The sequence below is a fragment of the Aegilops tauschii genome, chromosome 1 (assembly GCF_002575655.3).
Source record: "Aegilops tauschii subsp. strangulata cultivar AL8/78 chromosome 1, Aet v6.0, whole genome shotgun sequence".
In the NCBI taxonomy this organism is placed as follows: Eukaryota; Viridiplantae; Streptophyta; class Magnoliopsida; order Poales; family Poaceae; genus Aegilops; species Aegilops tauschii.
Window position 1 is genome coordinate 90,869,262 of NC_053035.3, and position 6,538 is coordinate 90,875,799.

The window sequence follows — 6,538 nt, forward strand, 5'->3', positions numbered from 1 at the left end:
AAACCCCGTGATACGATACTCTTTATCACACATAAACCTCCTTATATCTTCCTCAAAACAGCCACCATACCTACCTATCATGGCATTTCCATAGCCATTCCGAGATATATTGCCATGCAACTTCCATCATCATCATCATCATATACATGACTTGAGCATTTATTGTCATATTGCTTTGCATGATCGTAAGATAGCTAGCATGATGTTTTCATGGCTTGTCCGTTTTTTGATGTCATTGCTACGCTAGATCATTGCACATCCGGTACACCGCCGGAGGCATTCATATAGAGTCATATCTTTGTTCTAGTATCGAGTTGTAAGTAAATAAAAGTGTGATGATCATCATTATTAGAACATTGTCCCATGTGAGGTTTTCAAAATAAAAGAGGCCAAAGAAGCCCACCAAAAAAAGAGAAAATAAAAAAAAATGAGAGAAAAAGAGAGAAGGGGCAATGTTACTATCCTTTTACCACACTTGTGCTTCAAAGTAGCACCATGTTCTTCATATAGAGAGTCTCTTGAGTTATCACTTTCATCTACTAGTGGGAATTTTCATTATAGAACTTGGCTTGTATATTCCAATGATGGGCTTCCTCAAATGCTCGAGGTCTTCATGAGCAAGCAAGTTGGATGCACACCCACTTAGTTTCCAGTTTGAGCTTTCATACACTTATAGCTCTAGTGCATCCGTTGCATGGCAATCCCTACTCCTCACATTGACATCAATTGATGGGCATCTCCATAGCCCGTTGATTAGCCGCGTCGATGTGAGACTTTCTCCTTTTTGTCTTCTCCACACAACCTCCATCATCATATGCTATTCCACCTATAGTGCTATGTCCATGGCTTGCGCTCATGTATTGCGTGAGGGTTGAAAAGGCTGAAGCACGTTAAAAAGTATGAACCAATTGCTCGGCTTGTCATCGGGGTTGTGCATGATTTGAATGCTTTGTGTGGTGAAGATGGAGCATAGCCAGACTATATGATTTTGTAGGGATAACTTTCTTTGGCCATGTTATTTTGAAAAGACATGATTGCTTTATTAGTAGGTTTGAAGTATTATTGTCTTAATGTCAAATGATAGAATATTGCTCTAAAACACTCGTGTCTTAATATTCATGCCATGATTAGATTATGTGATCAAGATTATGCTAGGTAGCATTCCACATCAAAATTATCTTTTTTTATCATTTACCTACTCGAGGACGAGCATGAATTAAGCTTGGGGATGCTGATACGTCTCCATCGTATCTATAATTTTTGATTGTTCCATGCCAATATTATACAACTTTCATATACTTTTTGGCAACTTTTATACTATTTTTGGGACTAACATATTGATCCAGTGCCCAGTGCCAGTTCCTGTTTGTTGCATGTTTTATGTTTCGCAGAAACCCCATATCAAACGGAATCCAAATGGGATAAAAACGGACGGAGAATATTTTTGGAATATTTGGAGAATATGGGAAGAAGAATCAACGCGAGACGGTGCCCGAGGGGGCCACGAGGCAGGGGGCGCGCCTGCCCCCCTCGTGGGCCCCCCGTAAGGCGGTTGCTGCTCTTCTTTGGCCGCAAGAAAGCTAATTTTCGAAAAAAAATCTCGGCGAAGGTTTCAATCCAATCGGAGTTACGGATCTCCATACATATACGAAACGTTGAAAGGGCAGAACACGAGAACGCAGAAACAGAGAGAGACAGAGAGACAGATCCAATCTCGGAGGGGCTCTCGCCCCTCCCATGCCATGGAGGCCAAGGACCAGAGGGGAAACCCTTCTCCCACCTAGGGAGAAGGTCAAGGAAGAAGAAGAAGAAGGGGCCCCCTCTCCCCCTCTCTTCCGGTGGCGCCGGAACGCTGCCGTGGCCACCATCATCATCAGCGCCATCTTCACCAACACCTCCGCCATCTTCACCAACATTTCCATCACCTTCCCCCCTCTATCTACAGCGGTCCACTCTCCCGCAACCCGCTGTACCCTCTACTTGAACATGGTGCTTTATGCTTCATATTATTATCCTATGATGTGTTGCCATCCTATGATGTCTGAGTAGATTTTCGTTGTCCTATCGGTGGTTGATGAATTGCTATGATTGATTTAATTTGCTTGTGGTTATGTTGCTGTCCTTTGGTGCCCATCATATGAGCGCGCGCGTGGATCACACCATAGGGTTAGTTGTATGTTGATAGGACTATGTATTGGAGGGCAAGAGTGACAGAAGCTTCAACCTAGCATAGAAATTGATGCATACGGAATTGAAGGGGGACCAATATATCTTAATGCTATGGTTGGGTTTTACCTTAATGAACGTTAGTAGTTGCGGACGCTTGCTAATAGTTCCAATCATAAGTGCATAGAATTCCAAGTCAGGGATGACATGCTAGCAGTGGCCTCTCCCACATAAAACTTGTTATCGGTCTAGTAAAGTAGTCAATTGCTTAGGGACAATTTCGCATCTCCTACCACCACTTTTCCACACTCACTATATTTACTTTATTGTGTTTTTATCTAAACAGCCCCTACTTTTTATTTATGCGCTCTTTATTATCTTGCAAGCCTATCCGAAAACACCTACAAAGTACTTCTAGTTTGATACTTGTTCTAGGTAAAGCGAACGTTAAGCGTGCGTAGAGTTGTATCGGTGGTCGATAGAACTTGAGGGAATATTTGTTCTACCTTTAGCTCCTCGTTGGGTTCGACACTCTTACTTATGGAAAGAGGCTACAATTCATCCCCTATACTTGTGGATTATCAGTCCGCTACCACGGCGCGGCGGCTAGGCTCAATTTCCCCTTCGGCACACGTCCGGTCCACCTCGTTCCGTCGGAGCCAGGGGTGGTGAGCTCGGCTATGGCGCGGGAGGACCGCGAGGCATGGGAGCATCTCGAGGCCGAGGCCGCCGACGAGGCCTACATGCAGGAGCTCCACCGGCAGCACCCGGAGCTCGTGGAGGCGGAGCGGGCGATCTTTGCCGGTGCGGAGGGTTGCGAGGTTATCGCGCTCTCCTCCGATGACGAGGTCGAAGGCAGCAAGGACGACGGCGAGGTTATCGCGCTCTCCTCTGATGACGAGGTCGAAGGTGGCGGCGCGGAGGGCGTCGAGGTGGGCCCCCAGGACGAGGAGATCGATGTCGACGAGTGGAGGAGTGCCTTCCCCAACGACCCCGACGACGGTACTGGCCCGGACCCAGCTCGCGGCACACCGTACATGACAAGGAAGGATTGGCTCGACCTCTACTTGGACCGAAAGTAGTTTAGCTTAGTTTAAATTTATGTTTTATGTTCGGTTATGCAAAACTATCTATGTTTATGTTTGAATGCATGCTACTTTCGGTTGAACCTGCTTTGAACTTGATCAAATTGAACTTTACAACCTTAAGTTTAGGGGATCGACTAGAAAAGGCCAAAAATTGCTGGAGTATATATATATATATATCCACTAAGGGTTTTAGTCCTTTAAATTTTTAAGGATTGCCTAGAGATGTCCTTATGACTTGTTTATTTCAGTTCTTCACAATGTGATGCGCTATATGTGCAACTATTTGCTGTGCAGTTCAATTTCATCAATAACAGTTTCAACAATACCACTATGAATTGCGATATTTGGTTGTTGTTAAGGATATTGCAGTTAACTTGCCTTTTCGTTTTTTAATTGTTGTTTAGCAACATGCATTGTACTGAATGACTAAATATGCAATCCCAGGCTACATAGCAACAAGGAAGAGTGTTACCTTAATGTTCTGATGATGTCTAGATATACACGTAATAAAATGTTATATAATGGGATGGATGGAATGTTGTACTACATCATTTTCAATTGTTGTTTAGCTTCTAATATTAACTTGGTGCTTTTAGGTACATATATCATTGCCAAAGATCCACACTTCGACCCTTTCTGCGCATGGGGTAATGAGATATTCATGAACCAGCATCAAGTGAGGAAACTGATAAAGATTGTTACTAAAATGGGTCAAAAGATGACAATCGAACTATTTGTTTACACTTTATGCAAGACAACAGTGAACTGCAGGATGGTAAGTAAGAACCCTATAGCCTTCTTTTTACTGCCTGTAATTAGTTGTGTTAGATGACAATATCTGAATCTTTTTTCTTTTGTAGTGGATCCTGAAGCAGTTTACTCAAGATTACCTCTCAAACTACATGATTGGCGGCCGGCCATCACAAGGGGTTGGACTAGAGTCCTGCATGCCTTCTGCATATAGGAGAGCACAATAGGGCCATTCCGCTTCAGCTTGTTCAGCAACTGGAATGTCTGTCGCCTCTTTCTTTACCATCTATAATAGTACAAGTATAGAACCCTGGTACATCATTCTTTATTTGGTGCTTCTGTAATTTTTAAACATATGTACCTGTGAATCGAATAATGCATTGGTTGTTTGAACCTGATGGATATGAATAAAGCTATAGCCTACTTTCAAGTTTAAATTAGGTACAATTTTAAATAGCAGCAATTAAATTAGGGCGAAATTACGTTGTGCAGGTCATTACGGCACACACGGTTGGTAAAACACAAACGTTTGCGATATACACCATAATCCGAGACGGTTCACAGAGAGGAAACGTGTGCAAGCATGCACACAGTTGCCGTTCTCAACGCGTGTGTGATGTCAGACACTATCACATACGGTGCGGGAAAACTAAATGTGTGTGATTGTCTACCTATCGTACACGGTTTATAATCATGAAATGTTTGTGATGTGCCAGGCATCGTAAATCTCCCGTGCCTGGAATCTGCCTAAAATCTGCCTGGAAAGCTCTGGTGCCTAGAATCTGCCTGGTTTTAGGCAGAACCACAAAACTCCGACTGCGATGGCAATGCGAGCACAAACGAGTAGCAAGGATGAAGCGTTTGGGATATTCGAGATATCGGAAACGGTTATATAGGGACAACTGTATGCATCAAGGCTCCCTATCCCCGACGGTTTCTGGGTCATGTGGGAAGGACCTCCTATCGCCCACACTCACTTGGCGATGGTTCCAAATGCCATCGCGGAAAGGGGTAAAAAACCGTTTGTTTAGGACCGACGCGCACCAGTGATATCTTTTCATTCTATTTTATGCTGTCACCAACTTTTCTTTCAACTGCTCCAACATTTGTCTTTTAGCTGTTAGAAAATCTTGTGCCTCCTCATCTTATGGTCTAGGAATATCCAACTCAGTTATCAATGGAGGTGGGAAACCATAATGTGCTTGGAATGGAGACATCTTTAGGGCAGTGTGGTAAGTGGAGTTGTACCAATATTCTGCCAAAGATAACCAAGAAAGCTACTTTTTAGGTTCAGTAGTAGTCATGCATTTGAGATAAATTTCCAAGCATTGATTAACCCTCTCTGCCGGGCCATCTGTTTGGGGGTGATATGTTATACTGTATCTTAATTCCACCTTCAGAGCAGAGAAGATATCTTTCCACAGCTTGCTAGTGAAATTTCTGTCGCTGTCAGAGATTATGAGCTTTGGAGGGCCATGTAATCTGATAATGTGATCCACAAATGCTTGAGCCACTTTCAACACAGTATAGGGGTGAGATAATGGTATAAAATGTGAGTATTTAGTAAACCTATCTACCACCACCGCGATCACTTCCTTGCCTTGAGAGTTGGGCAACCCTCAATGAAATCCATTGATATGTGTTGCCATGCCATGTCTGCTACATGTAGAGGTTCTAGCAAACCAGGTTGTAAACAATTTTCATGCTTAGCTCTCTGGCAGATAGGGCAAGCTACAATAAAATTTCAACCTCTGTTTTTAACCCATTCCAATGGAAAATACTTTTAACTCTGTGATATGTAGCTCTCATTATTGAATGTACACCCACTGGAGAGCTATGCAGAGTTATTGGCAGTTGGTTTCTCAATTCAGGGTCATTGCCAACCACTACTTTCCCTTTATATCTGATAATGCCAGCCTTCATAGTATACTCAGAGGGAATATTTGGCTTTTGAAGTAGCAGTTGTTCCATTAGTTCCTTGTGTATTGTGTCTTTCTGATGTCTCTCTATCAAATCTTGAGCCCACACATGGGTAGGAGCAAAAATGGCCATCAAGCAGGTAATACTCTAGAAAGAGCATCAACAACTCTATTTGTTGTCCCCCTTTTTGTACTGGATCTTGAAGTTGAACTCCAAAAGTTTCATCATCAACTTGTGTTGCACCCCTTCAGGAATCTTATGGTTTGTAATGCATTTCAAGGACTGCTGGTCTGTCTTGATCAGTAATTCATTTCCATTTCCAAGTAAGTAGTGTCTCCATTTCTTCAAAGCTTCCAAAATGGCCAATGCTTCTTTCTCATATGTGGACATAACATCATTTCTAGGACACAGTGAAGAGCTATAATATGCAGTTGGTTTGCCTTGTTGCATTAATACAACTCCAATTCCCTTGCCCGGTGCACCAGTTTCCAACACAAACGGCTGAGAAATTTTTGGTAAAGCTAAGACATGGGCTAAAATCAGAGCTTCCTGCAGTTGTGCAAAGGCTACATCATGTTCATTTTTCCAAGAAAAAAATGTCTTTATTAAGGAGG